This window comes from Mercenaria mercenaria, chromosome 3 (genome assembly GCF_021730395.1).
Source record: "Mercenaria mercenaria strain notata chromosome 3, MADL_Memer_1, whole genome shotgun sequence".
NCBI lineage: Eukaryota > Metazoa > Mollusca > Bivalvia > Venerida > Veneridae > Mercenaria > Mercenaria mercenaria.
In genome coordinates, this window is record NC_069363.1 from 47,265,058 (window position 1) to 47,281,383 (window position 16,326).

Sequence of the window (16,326 nt, forward strand, 5' to 3'; positions counted from 1 at the left end):
ATCTAAGATTCTTTATGAATACGGGCCCAGATCCCTGTCTAAAAGGTCAAATTAACACTTGCGTGAGAGGGTTGCTACAGGCTAATATGAAATCTTGTTCGAGCGGTAACATTAACACTCGTGATGAAAACTGTTTTTCGTGCCATTACCCATGAGTGGTGGGGGCATATAGACTTGCTCTTGTCCGTGCGTCCGTCCGTCCGTCCGTCCGTCCGTGTATCCGTCCGAAGATTGTGACACGCCTAGCTCAAAAAGTATTTGATATAAATTAATGAAACCTTGCATGAGTCTTTATCATGATATGAACTTGCGCACCTTCTATTTTTCGTCTGGCTCAGCCCCCTAATTTTAGAGTTATGGCCCCTGAAATAGTCAAAAATGCACATTTTCACCTTGTAACACGCCTAGCTCAAAACGTATTTGATATAGATTAATGAAACCTTGCATGAGTCTTAATCATGATATGAACTTGCGCACCTCCTATTTTTCGTCTGTCTCCGCCCCCTATTTTTAAAGTTATGGCCCCTGAAATAGTCAAAAATTCACATTTTCACCTTGTGACACGCCTAGCTAAAAAATATTTGATATAAATTGATGAAAAATTGCATGAGTCTTAATCATGGTATGAACTTGTGCATGTCCTATTTTTCATCTGGGTCCGCCCCCTAGTTCCAGAGTTATGGCCCCTGAAATAGTCAAAAAATGCACATTTTCACCTAATTATGTGCCTCACTCAAAAAGTATTTATTATAATGTAATTCATGAAACCTTGCTTGGGTCTTTATCATAATGTGACCTTGCACACTTGGCATTCTTCTTGAGAATTTTAGCGCTTATTACATAGTTATAGCCCTTGAAATAGCCAAAGTAGTGGATTTTTTGTTTGTGATGCTCATAGCTCAAAAAGTATATGATATAGAATAATATATCCATTTCATTTTTTTAGGCTACACCCCATTAAGACTGCAAACATTTGAATGATTTCCCCTTATTTATGACAAATGTACCAGTGGGGGGCACACCCTGTGTCCTACAGACACATTCTAGTTAATATTACTGTTAATGCCATGTAAGACCATGGACCATAAACCAGGCGAGGCGTGAATTACAAGTTAAATTGACAATATCATGTTGTTCCGGAAGGCGAAAAGTCGGTGTTTGGCGGCGCGTCAAACGACGTTTGTCGAAGCGACATTCGTTGGGGTGCTATAACAACATACGGGGCAACATTCGGCGGGGCAACAGTTGGGTCGCCTTAACGGCGATTGGCAAGGCGACGTTTTAAGGGACTACATTCGGCGGGTGGCGTTTGGCGTGTAATTTAACGATGTTTGGTATGGGGACGTTCTGCAGGGCATCATAACGACATTTTTCGTTGTGTAGCAACGACAAAACGAAATAACAAAATGGCAAATGTCGGCTACCATTCCTTGGATTGAGTCCCTTTTCTCTTCATTTTTACTTGGCTAAGATTTTTAACTTTCATGTTATTACGTTTCAACCAATCCTACCCATGGACCACCAAACATTCCACAACAAACGTGATATCTTTTTCAGAATTGCTAGGCTTCTTTCGAGGCTGGCCCGCCCGCTTATCTCAGTAGGTAGAGCGTGGGTCTACGGATCGCGGGGTCGTGAGTTCGATCCTCGGGCGGGGCGTATGTTCGCCGTGACTATTTGATATACGACATTGTGTCTGAAATCATTAGTCCTCCACCTCTGATTCATGTGGGGAAGTTGGCAGTTACTTGCGGAGAACAGGTTTGTACTGGTACAGAATCCAGGAACACTGGTTGGGTTAACTGCCCGCCGTTACATGACTGAAATACTGTTGAAAAACGGCATTAAACCCAAAACAAACAAAAAACAAAATATTTTGAGGAAGACATCTCCTGTAAATATTACAAAATGCAATTTAAAATAAAAAAAAAGAGTGATATCAGTTCTATTTGTAGCACGCTTTCGTAATAACACGTCACAGAATTGGAATGTAGGGAAATTTAAATTTCGAAAATAAAAAACAACAACATAAAAATACTTTCAGTTAAACTTTTTACACTGCAATAAAGTTGTAAGAGCTATTGAATCTAGACCAAAATAATAAATCTCTAGACCGAAATACCGTCATATATAACTGTCTATACTAAGATCTGATGTCAGTTTTCCCTTTACTAGACACACACAAAAAATGTGTTTTTTATTTGAAAATGATACAAATAATCGTTTTTGCAGTGGCCAAACACAATTTATGCTTGAAACGTAAAGGGTCTATAAAGGCTTTGCACACTGGCCTTCCAATCCTGATTTCGGGGGTTCGGTCCCCGACAGCTACTCGGGAATTTTCAGAAACGCTTTTCAGTGTTTCCCACCCAACTAGAGGTGTACTGGTCAGGAACCCAGGCAATCCTTGAGTGTATCAGTGCTATACACTGGGCACGTTTAAGAATCAGGCTGTCTATTCGCAACGAGCTAGGCTAAGTTAGCCGGACAAGCCTGTATCTGATTTCTGATCTCTCTGTCGTTGGGGGTTTGTCCCACTCTGGTCAGATCGCTCTTTGTCTGTACAAGTAGAGGATGAATTATGCGCCATGTGTGGCTGCATTTGAACTATGTAAAGCGCCTTTGAACGTGAAATTGATCATGAAAAGGGCGCTATATAAATCTGGTATAATAATAATAATAATAATAATAATAAATAATACAAAATGTTTGAAACATCGCTGAAAATGTATACTTGCGTTGTAAATGGCGTTTTCTATCAGCTAGAAACGTAATTTGAAAATATATAAGCAGCTAAAACAGTTTAATGCTCTTCTAAGACACTGTGCTTACAGTGTGAACATACATGTAATTTTCACATTTATATTCAGTAACTATGAGAAAGACAAACTCTACTGCGTTTAGGAACAAACGAGATGAGGGCCTTAACCTACCGTATAGCGGGTTATTTCTACGTGGGAAATATTTCTGCGTTTCTGCGGTCACTCGACAGAATCGCAAAAATATTTCCAGCAGAATATTCATCCAGCAAAAATTTCAAACGCAAAAATATCTGCATTATTTTCACCAACGTTGTTTCACGCTATATGTTTCTCTAGGTAATCCGAAGCACACAATGGTATGGTCTAATTATTGGAAATTACCGTCGCCATCTGGCAATTACCGATAATGGTATAATTAGGTGTGAAGGTCAATCAGAGTCCTAACTGTTAATCCCTCTGAAAACATTTTTAAAATTGAGTGAATTTCACTTCAGTTGTTCTTATTAATCCCTTGAGAAGATCTTCCGAACTCTACTGTAGTAACCTTTATGTAAGTGTAACCCTTATGCCGATAATGGGTGGATGGATAGGTCAGTGGTTTGCCTGAGGTCGGGGGTTCGATCCCCGGCAGCTACTCGGGAATTTTCAGAAACGCTTTTCAGTGTTTCCCACCCAACTAGAGGTGTACTGGTCAGGAACCCAGGCAATCCTTGCGTGTATCAGTGCTGTACACTGGGCACGTTAAAGAACCAGGCTGTCTATTCGCAACGAGCTAGGCTAAGTTAGCCAGACAAGCCTGTATCTGATTTCTGATCTCTCACTGTGTAAGGGCTTTGTCTCACTCTCCCTCTGGGCAGACCGCTCTGTGTCTGTACTAGTAGAGGATGAATTATGCGCCCTATGTGGCTGCATTTGAACTATGTAAAGCGCCTTTGAACGTGAAATTGATCATGAAAAGGGCGCTATATAAATCTGGTATAATATATATACCGTAGTTTGCAATTGTTGTTGGACTTATTTTTTTTCAATTCACATGTTATTATATCCTACAATGTATTCAGTAAATGCAAAGTTATTTTACAACAGTTACCGGTAATATAGATTATTGTTTATATATGCTTTCATTCTCACAACGCCCGATCATGAGAGGAATTACCTCCTCTTTAGCATGAAAACCGCAGAAATTTCTCATCCTTTTGTGTGAAAACGCAGAAATTAAACACGCAGAAATTTGTTTCACAATTTTTGAGGCCAAAACGCAGAATATTTTGACCGCAGAAATAACCCGCTATACGGTACCTTTTAGAGTCGGCGAAGATTTGCCCGAGCGTATGCGTAAAGCGAGAGCTGATCTATTTCCCTTCTTCGAACAGTGTTTAAGTGAAGACAAGTCCGCCCACTTCAAGCACGATATTCTTGTATTTGAAGGTGTTAACTACACATATGACTCGGAGGCAAAGAAACCAGTTGCTATAGATAAATAACGTGTTGGCCAAAGTCCAAAATACATATCTGATATAAATCTATGTTCATTGAATATACAAGGTTTGTGTAAATACCGAGATCACCATGAATTTTGTAACATTTTGTAAAGCGTTTGAAATAATAGGATTCTGCGAAACATGGCAAACAAAACATGATGACTTTTGTGAATTCTTACCAGGTTATAGAAACTTTGACTGCCCACGAATCGTTAAGCATGGACAACGCGGCTCAGGTGGTGCAACTGTTTTTGTTAAAGACTGGCTAATAGACACAGGTTTAGTGAAACGAATTTACTCTGAGTTCAGAGAATGTGTTCTTTTTTTTTGTAGAAAAGAGGTTTAGTCATTTGCAAACAAACCATGTATTATGCTTTGCATATGTAGCGCCTGAAAAGTCATCAATCTACGACGCAGAAAATTACAATGGAATTATGTCTCTCTCTCCCCCCCCCCCCCCCCCCTCCCTCTGGGGGAGACATATTGTTTTTGCCCTGTCCGTCCGTCCGTCCGTCCGTACGTCACACTTCATTTCCGAGCAATAACTGGAGAACCATTTGACCTAGAACCTTCAAACTTCATAGGGTTGTAGGGCTGCTGGAGTAGACGATCCCTATTGTTTTTGGGGTCACTCCGTCAAAGGTCAAGGTCACAGGGGCCTGAACATTGAAACCCATTTCCGATCAATAACTAGAGAACCACTTGATCCAGAATATTGAAACTTAACAGGATGATTGGTCATGAAGAGTAGATGACCCCTATTGATTTCGGGGTTACTCCGTCAAAGGTCAAGGTCACAGGGGCCTGAACATTGAAAATGATTTCCGATCAATAACTAGAGAACCACTTGACTCAAAATATTGAAACTTAATAGGATGATTGGTCATGAAGAGTAGATGAACTCTATTGATTTTGGGGTCACTCCGTCAAAGGTCAAGGTCACAGGGGCCTGAACATTGAAAACCATTTCCGATCAATAACTAGAGAACCACTTGACCCAGAATGTTGAAACTTTACAGGACGATTGATCATGAAGAGTAGATGACCCGTATTGATTTTGGGGTCACTCCGTCAAAGTTCAAGGTCACAGGGGCCTGAACATTGAAAATGATTTCCGATCAATAACTAGAGAACCACTTGACCCAGAATGTTGAAACTTAATAGGATGATTGGTCATGAAGAGTAGATGACCCTATTGATTTTGGGGTCACTCCGTCAAAGGTCAAGGTCACAGGGGCCTGAACATTGAAAACCATTTCCGATCAATAACTAGAGAACCACTTGACCCAGAATGTTGAAACTTCATAGGATGATTGGTCATGAAGAGTAGATAACCCTATTGATTTTGGGGTCACTCCGTCAAAGGTCAAGGTCACAGGGGCCTGAACATTGAAAACCATTTCCGATCAATAACTAGAGAACCACTTGACCCAGAATGTTAAAACTTCATAGGATGATTGGTCATGTAGAGTAGATGACCCCTATTGATTTTGGGGTCACTCTGTTAAAGGTCAAGGTCACAGGGGCCTGAACATTGAAAACCATTTCCAATCAATAACTTGAGTACCACTGGATCCAGAATGTTGAAACTTCATAGGATGATTGTATATGCAAAGTAGATGACCCCTATTGATTTTGGGATCATTCTGTTATAGATGAAGGTCACAGGGGCCTGAACATGGAAAACCGTTTCTGATCAATAACTTGAGAACCTCTTGACCCAGAATGTTAAAACTTAATAGGATAATTGGACATACAGAGTAAATGACCCCAATTAATTTTGGGGTCACTCTATTAAAGGTCAAGGTCACAGGGGCCTGAACATGGAAAACAATTTCCAGTCAGTAACTTGAGAACCACTCAACCCAGAATGTTGAAACTTCATAGGATGATTGCTCATGCAGAGTAGATGACCCCTATCGCTTTTGGGGTCACTCCGTTAAAGGTCAAGGTCACAGGGGCCTGAACATTGATAACCATTTCCGATCAATAACTTGAGAACTCTTGATCCAGAATGTTGAAACTTCATAGGATAATTGAACATGCAGAGTAGATGACCCCTATTGCTTTTTGGGTCAGTCTATTAAAGGTCAAGGTCACAGGGGCCTGGTCATGTGAAATCATTTCCGGAAAATGACTTGAGAACCACTTGACCTAGAATGTTGAAACCTAATAGGATGATTGGACATGCAGAGTAGATGGCCCCTATTTATTTTGGGGTCACTTGATCAAAGGTCAAGGTCACAGTAGCCTGAACAGTGACTTGAGAACCACTAGGCCAAGAGTGTTGAAACTTAGCAGGATGACTGGACATGCCAAGTAGATGATCCCTATTGCAGTCAACCATCAGTGTCTCTTTGACTTTCGCTCCTGACTGCTATTGACTTCTTGCCTATACCACTTTGCATGTGGGGAGACATGCGCTTTTTTGCAAAAGCATCTTCTAGTTGAAATTTTGAATGATAAACTGTCCCTTGTCGAATCTGATCTCGGTGATGTTTCTTTCATTTTAGCGGGAGATTTGAATTCACGTATCAAAGATTTTGATGGCTACATCATAGAAGACAATCTTGACTATATATTTCACGATAATGTTGACTACCCAGGTGATTCATTTTGCTTACCTAGGAAAAGCTGTGATACTGAATACAATAATTTCGGCCTATCATTAATAGAACTATGTTGCACAAAAGACATACATGTGCTAAATGGAAGATACAGAGACCGCTCAGATTTTACTTGCACTGCAAACAATGGGAAAAGTGTAGTTGACTATATACTAGCATCGACAAGTGTTTTTGAAAATATAAACGATTTTTATATCCGCGATTTCGACCTTTCTGATCATTTTCCAGTAATTTGTGTACTACAACTTGGGGTCGTAAACGTTGAACAAACAGTTGAAAATATCGAGCATTCATACTTGTTCGATTACTCACCGTGCAAATGGCGTGAAACCTCGAAAGATGCATTTTTAATTCAATTTAGAAATATGTTTGATACATTTGAAAACAGCGTCACAGACGACAATATTATAGAAAGCCAAAGTGAATTTGTTAATTTGTATCAAAAAGCAGGCGAGTGTATGAAAACAAGAAAACGTAATATACGTCAAACTGACAGCGATCACACTCAACCTGATTGGTGGGATAATGACTTTGCTAATGCCAAGTACACAAAATACTCTAAATTGCGGAAGTTTAGAAAAACAGATTATCCAAATGACCTAAGAGAATACCTCAATGCAAGAAATGTGTTCAAAAATCTATGTAGAGCAAAGCAATTAGCAAAACAGTGTGAACGTCGAAACGAACTTATTGAAAGTCGTACAAATCCGAACAAATTTTGGAAATGCATTAAAAACGTGAAAAAGACACCACATCAGCAAGGCGCTGAAAATATCGCAAGTAGCGAATGGCTAAATTATTTTGAAAATTTATTCAAGAGTTCAAACGCCGACGAAGAAGCAAGAAACCAAAGTATCTTTGAAATTGCGGACATAGTGCTTGACTCAAGTGTACTAGATGGCATGATAACGGAAGATGAGATCATACGAAGTTTGTACTCGCTTCACAATGCACGGGCACCTGGAGTTGACGGAACGTGCATTGAAATGTACAAAAGTACAATTGATATTGTCTTGCCATACATTAAGCGGTTATTCAATAGTATTTTGGAGTCTGGTAACGTTCCAGCAAACTGGTGCGAAAGTCTCATAACGCCAATACATAAAAAAGGTTCAAAAACCGACCCAAACAACTACAGAGCTATATCAGTAGTGAACAGTTTGAGCAAGTTATTCATGAAAGTGCTGAGTAATCGTTTGACAAAATGGGCTGATTCCAATAACGTTATCGATGAATCGCAAGCGGGTTTTAGACAGGGATATTCTACCACTGATAATATTTTCAATCTACAGGCAGTGATACAAAAATACCTTTCCAAAGGAAACGGTCGAGTTTACGTATTCTTCGTGGATTACCTAAAGGCCTTTGACAATTGTGTGCATACAAAATTATGGAATAGTTTAATAGGTATAAGTGGCAGAAGTAAACTACTTAAGGTCTTTCAGTCCATGTACAATCAGTTGAAATCATGTATAAAACTTAACGACGGTATCACGACATTCTTTCCATGTGAAATTGGGACGAAACAAAGCTGTGTGAGCTCTACAATTATTTTTTCGCTATTCATTAATGATTTAGTCAGTCATATGAAGTCTAAATGTGGCAGAGGTATCTTTATAACCAATGAAATAGATGACCTATTTGCGTTAATGTTTGCAGACGATGTATCAACAGTAGCAGAAACTGTCGTAGCGCTACAAAGGGAAATAAATGCTGTAAGTGATTTCTGTTGCAAAACAGGTATGAAATTGAACTTGGATAAATCCAAAATTGTGGTATTCCGTAGGGGTGGGCCTTTAAAACAATGTGAAAGCTGGACATTCAACGGAGAGCAAATAGAAGTTGTGTCATGTTATAAATATCTTGGTGCCTTTTTTACACCAAAATTATCATGGTCCAAAACTCAAGAAACACTATCACTCCAAGCAAACAAGGCAATGAATACTATATTCCGCTATCAAAAACAATTTGGCTTTTTCGACCCAAAGGACGCATTCAAGCTGTTTGACGCTATTGTAAACAATCTGTATTCGCTGATATTGGCTCTTCCCCGAAGGCTTTATCATATAAACTCTATAAAAGTGTACTTGAAACAGAAACTTATCTGTCTTAACCAATTACATATATTCAGAAGCGCACACTATCGAACTTTCGATGCTCAAGTCATTGTCTAATGATTGAAAGGGGTAGGCACGAGAACATAGATAGAGACTATAGATACTGTAAATATTGTTTGGAGAGAAATGTTTATGCGGTGGAAAATGAGATACACTTTCTTATCGTGTGTCCACAGTACAACGAACTTAGAAAAATGTATTTTAGAGACGAATGGGTGAATGGTGTAGTATGTGACCAGTTATTTATAACGATAATGTCAGATAATAGATCAGATAGTATTTTCTCCTTAGCAGGATTTCTAGTTAATGCGTTTCAATTGAGAAGCGTCGAATAAGTAAATTCTAAAAACAGTACTGTTCACGAAAGATATGTCAATAAATGTATGTTGCTTTTCTTGAAATTGTATACGCATATACGTATATATACAGGATATCTAAAGATCGATATGGTGAAATGTAATTCGTACTCATACCTTAAACAATAACAACATCATTTACATTGTATTAAACATGTATGTATGTGAACCATATCTCGACATGTTACACTATGTTATATCATTTATGAATGTATTTTGGGCCGGTGGCCTTTAACTGCTAATAAACTATATTAGATTTGATTTGATTTGACTGATAAAAGTCAAGTGCATAGAACAGATTATAATATGGTACCTAGTTTTGCAACGTTCCTTCTGTAAAATTTCAGTGCATAAAAGGTGCATTGTCCGACGTAGCGAAGTACATGTAAAATTTGCTTTTGCTTATCAGATTATCGAGCTTAAACAGCAAACAGATTGTAGTCAGCTGATAATACTGATCATTACTCTACATTCGCCTTTTTCGGCGCCGCCGTTTGTTTTCACTGAATAAGAAATTCAACACGTCTCCCTTGACCAATAAAACTTCGCCTTATCGTCTATGGAAAAGAAAATGCACAAGAAAGCCAGTAAAAATTACATTTTAATTATGTGCCGATTAGTCGAAACGTGGATTTCCCCGGGATTTAAGGTTCTTATTTCCATACGTAAAATATTGTTTGGTTCACATTCAAGCTATTTCTTCTTTGTTTTTCAAGGTTCTGAATTCACACATTTATAATATTTACATTTGCCTTTTTCGGCGCCGCCGTTTGTTTTCACTAAATAAGAAATTTCATCATGTCTCCCTTGACCAATAAAATTTCGCCTTATCGTCTATGGAAAAAATCGAACGAGGAAGTCAGTAAAAAACACACATTTTAATTATGTGCCGATTAGTCGACACGTGGAATTCCCAGGCATTTAAGATTCATATTTCCATATGTAAACCATTGCTTGGTTCACATTCAGGCTATTACTTCAGTCTTTGTTTTTCAAGGTTCTGCGTTCACATATTTACAACTGATAGAGGAGATTAAAGGTGGGTGTTGCTCATTTATTGTTAGAATTTAGCTTTAATTGATATGCGAAAATAATGTTTAAATATATTGTTGAATAGAAAGAAAGAGATAGAGAAGCAAAAACATAAAATTACTTGGCCTATGTCGAAACACGAAAACCACGTGACTTGTCATAAAATGACATACATTGTAACAATAAACCTTTATTATAGACGTATAGGATAGACGAGTGCCGTTGTCTACGGGATATATACAACGAGCAAAGCGAGTTGTAAATATCCCGTAGACAACGGCACGAGTTGTCTATCCGACTTAGACCACGTGACATAAAAACTGCAATTATTGCAAACTGTCCCACGCGTTCTGTAGAAATTAGGATTAACGTGTTTTTATAAGAGTGATATTATCTTTGTACCGTTAGCGCTTATTTGTCAGTAGGGCATATGAAAGAATGCAGGTTATTTTGTATAAATTCAGTTTTACTCAAATACCGGATTTACTAAAATTTGACGTTCATTAACACTTTGAGTCATTTGAAATCGCAAATGCTAAACAGTTAGATATGGATTTCTCAAAAATACTAAAAATTAAACTGCTGAACAATTAGTTTTTGTGAGGAGTTTGCATGTTGGCGAAACACGATGACAGATACGTTGATTCAAGATAGCCAGGTTCCGAAACTACAAGAAAGGCTGACAGCAAATCGAAGGTAAACATGTTGGATAAAAAAAAATACTGTTGTTTGAAGTAATCTGGTATTTTAAGTATGGACTAGTGCTTACTGGTAATATACATAATCACATACAAATTATCAGATTCTATTAGAAATCACATTTCAACAATCAGTATAAAGTGACAAAAGAATTATGGTTATATTCATTTTTTGTTCTTATAAAAACAGGAACCAGTGTCGGTGTTTATTTATTTATTTATTTTGTTTATCAGGATATAGTTACTGCGTAGATGCTCGTAGGACTACGAACACTTTTTACTATATCGTGCCTTTCTTGTAAGAATGATGTAGTTTTTCTGCTTTATAACAGGGCCCAGTTGTTCGAAACTTTAACGGACTGTTTAGTTTAGTTTAGTTTAGTTTAGTTTAGTTTATACTAACTTGTTTTAGCTCGATTGTGATGAAAGCTTTAAGCTTATTGTAACCCCTCTCGAGTCCGCTTCCTGGGAAAACCAGTACTGGTGTCATATGAGAAGTCATTGTCGTGGCCCCAATGATGCTCGAACCCACGGTCCCTGCATTAAGATGTTAAACTAACCGCCTGTTAAATTTATATTCAAGATACTAGTCTTGGTGGGTGGGAAACACTAGTATGATGTTTTAATTTTACTGTAAAGATGATTTAGTGTTTATAATCATTAACAAGTACATTTGTTTTTCTAAGTTTTCTAAACTGTCGAAATATACTAATAAAGTTAATCGACCGTTAGCTCAATCGCCTGTTAAAGTTTCGAACAACTGGATCCAGTTGTTTGCAAATGTAAGGATCGTGCTGACATTAGTGAACATAAAAAGTTACAACTGTTGGAAACGTTTCAGTGAATGTGTAAATTACGTATTTACCCAGTTGGTTCTACACTACCAATACGGAATTTCTTGTAATTCAATTTGATTTTTATATGTATAGTTATTCCAGTCTTGTATTTCAGTCATGTGAACCTTTTTATTGATATCCAATAACATGGGGTCATTTTTACGATATTATTATTTAGACGTTGTTAACTGAATTTACCTCCAAGTCAATCTTATTCTTTATCCCATTGATAACTGGTGAGAATATTGCAAGGTCATTTAACTCCGGCGTTAGCCTGTATTGTTAGATAGTAAATTGACACGAAATTCACGCGTTTTTTGCCAAAGTTTCCTCCGATATATATATACAACGTTACTGTTGTATATGAAATATAGACGGATACAAGTCTGCTTTGCGATTGGCTATTTACGGATTATCGTGGTCTAAGTTGACAATATGAGGTCCGTTTGAAAAATTAACATTAAAGCGCACCAGAATATTGCGTTGTAACTATTTCACTGCATAGGAAATAAAAGCTTTATTGTAAAGATGCAACTGAAGAAGTGGGTCTGAAATACCCCGGGTTAAATTCTATTAGTTTTAAGTACGCCTTTATCAGTTGTAATTCTGCTGATATCTTATATAATAAGTACTTCGCAATTAATAACTTACTAATTGTACTGGTTAATCATAAAACGGTTTTCTAAATGGGGTTATAAGCCGATTATTCTGAGACATACCGCACGATAAATGTTCAACTATTTTATAGCTGGATGTAACGCTATTCTCTTTGACTTTGTCAAACTTGATAAATGGTAGACTACATGATAAGGCGTTCTTAAAATCATTTTTTTACACGGCTGCATTGATACTCGGGTTTTGGTCTGTTTCGTTTAGCCTTTTATGGTTTTTCTTTTGTTTTCCTGCAAAGGCATTGTAATACATGCGTACATTGTTCTTTACATTTGTATTTTATATGATTTTACACAAGCATTTTAGTGTTTTATATAATTAACCTGCCTTTTGTTTAGGGTTCATCTAGCAGAGGGTAACTTGTACTATACTGTCCCATACAAAGAGTATTAGAGTTTTAAGAGTTTAAAATAAGCATAATATTGCACAGGCAATTAACTCATTTAATAACTTGTTATGTCGGCTTTCATGATAAAAATATCACATTTGACATCCTCGATTATTGCTCGGGGAGCTGATTGCTGCCATAATTCTATTTCCACTATCCTTTGTTATTGGACCTGATTATCTTCAATTTCTCTTGACAGCATCAAAAGCTTTTTATTGTATATCTGGCAGGTAACTTCACTATGTAGAAGGAATAGATAAACAAGAGGGCCAAGATGGTCCTAGGTCGTTCACCTGTGTAACATACCATATCAGTGTAAACATGTTTTACCTCTAGAGTGATTACATAGAGACAAATAATCTGCCCAATGTTCAGTAAAATTGGACCAGTGGCATTTTGAGTGTAAACAAACATTTTCTGATTTCACCTAGTAACCTAGTTATTTAACCCCACATGATCCAGATATAAACTTGTCCAAGGCTTTATGATAACAAACATTTTGACCAGAATTTATGAAGACAAATTCAAAAATGTGCCCATAAGGTGTAAACAAGCTTATTCTTTGATTTGACCTGGCGACCTAGTTTTTAACTCCACATGACCCAAACAAAAACTCATACCATATTTCATGCAGACAAACATTCCGACACAGTTTCATGCACACCAAATGAACAAGAGTGTTAAGACTCCTTTCCTTTGATTTAAATGGGTGACCTTGTTTCTGACCCATTTCAAACTTGGCATAGGAACCACCAAGATAAACATTCTGACCAAGTTTCATGAATATAGGATCGTAAATGGTACCTTTAGGTTGTTAAGATGCTTTTCCTTTGATTTTACCTGATGACTTAGTTTTTGACCCCATATGACCCAGTTTCAAACTTGGCCTTCTTTTCACTACGTGACAGGTGAGCTTAAAACATTAAAACAAAGATGATCATACCCTTGTTTTACTTTTCGTTATTGGATCTGCAAATCCGGTTTAACAAAAAAAAAATAATATAACTATTACAAAGAGAACACTTTATCCTTTATGTAGGGTTGTCCTGTACATGTAAAATAGATATTTGTAATGAAAAAGAAAAGACAATACATACAATGGCATAACAAGAAGCAAACACTGTATTGAATACCACTTTCCTTACTAGAGGAATACCTCATTTTTAGTTGTATTATTAAAAACGTGTCATTTTTGGCTTGTGAACACAATATGGAAACATTTTGCAATCAGCTTAATCAAACTTGAACATAATTTGTATTGGCATAATATCTTCCTTTCGATGACTGGTCAGATCCTGTCATGGGTTCCAGACTTATGGCCCTTTAAGGTCCAAAATTTACTATTTCTGTTTTCGCAGCCATATAGAGGCTTCATTTATGGTTTGATTTGATACAAACTTGCAAAATATCTTCAACATCAATAAACGTTGGATTTATGATGAATCAGTCAGATCCAATCATAGGTTCCGGAGTTACGACCGCTAAAAGAGCCAAAATTTGGTAATATTTACCTTGTCACGACAGAAGTGACATATATATAATATATATATATTATATATATATACGAGAGCATTTTTGTGTTTTACATTACACACCTTTTGTTGCCTTTGCGTGTATTCGGATTTTACCTGGCGGGGAGAACTTTTATTTACACTGTCCTGTGACTCTGGAACATGTTGCGGGTAAGAGTGAGGTTAGGTGCACCAGAAACTGGTTTAAGGTCCCCAGTGGTGGTTTTGCCACTGATCGTTCCGAGGCGGTGACCCGCTGTGTTGCTTTGTTGTTTTTTTTTGTTTTGTTCCTGTGTGTTTGCTTTGTGTGTGTGGTGCGCGCGTTTGGGGAGGATGCGTTTTTAGAACGTGGCTCTCCCTATTGGATATTCAACCTTGTTTTTTCTCAATTAAAGAGATGTCACGAATTTGCGTCGGTGTTGAAAACTGGAAGCACCTCTTTGTGTAATCCGCAGTAATCATAAGGGCTATACGAGGAAAATAGACGCTGGGTATTTGTGCATAAAGTTAGTGGACGTAGTTAGTGGGCGTAGTAAAGCGACTAGTTTTAGAAAATATAAAATAGATGTTTCACTCAATGTATCCGAAGTCATAGAACCGTGGTGGGTAGGTAGGGTAACACACTTGACTATCAATCCAGAGGTTCCGGTTTCGAATCTCGGTCCAGCACTGGAAATTTCTGAGATGAACTTGAGTGTCTCCCACCTAACTTAAAGGCCTGTACTGGTTCATTCCAGGAAAGCCTGCGTGTATCGGTTCTTTACACCGGACAAATTAAAGAATTAGACTGTCTGTTCGCAAAGATCTAAGCTAAATTAGCCGGACAAGTCTGTATCTTAAAAATTCTCTCTGTCTGTTCTAGGGGCTTTGTCTCACTGTCCCTCTGGTCAGATCGCTCTGTGTCTGCACTAGTAGAAGATGATTTCGCGCTCTGTGTGGCTGCAGTTCCTGTAAAGCGCCTTTGAACGTTTTTATCATGAAAAAGGCGCTATATAAATCTGGTATAATAATAATAATAATAGAACATTTTAGAAGCGTATCAAATCCATTAAATTCTACATACCTCAAGCTTTCAAACAGCTTTTATTGTTAAGATATACCCTTTTAATCTGGTTGTTCAACTGCCAGAATTCTATTTCCACTATTTGCACGAGAAAAAGACCTGGAGTAAACACAACTATTATCTGAAGTCGTAGAGAGTAAATGTGGAGCATGCAATTCTAACACTCGGTGTGGAGACATTTAAGACGCTTTGAGGATATATACCGTCTTTTTAATTGTACACGGAAAATGATAGGGCTTAAGTTTTTAGAATAAATGTATCTTACTTATTATTGTATCAATATCCTCCGTCCATCTTTAAAGCAACTCTCTCTCTCTCTCTCTCTTTCTCTCTCTCTCTCTCTCTCTCACGCGCGCTATTTAATTGAATTAAACCAGTAGTATGTCCTTCACTGCTTCACTGTAGGTGTCCGATTAAGCTGCGAAATTCTGATATTAAACAATCTGCAGGCCCATTCAACTCATCGAATTTCCGATGAAACATAGGTCCATTCTTATGACACGGTAAAGTTTAAGGGACTATCGTGCTTATTTGCTTCAGATATTCGGGATTTTTTTATCAATAATTATCTCATGTCTGCATCACTGACACCAGACCAGAAAGAAAATACTTCTGATACTCTATACTTGTTATATCTTGCCCCTATGTATATTGTTAGAACCATGGTCATGCACGGGAAAATATACTAGTCTATTTCAATCGCACATTTTTTCACGCACAGTTCGGTAAATGCGTATTATATACCGGTCTGTATTTCTTATCTCAGAGTAACATTGCGTAATT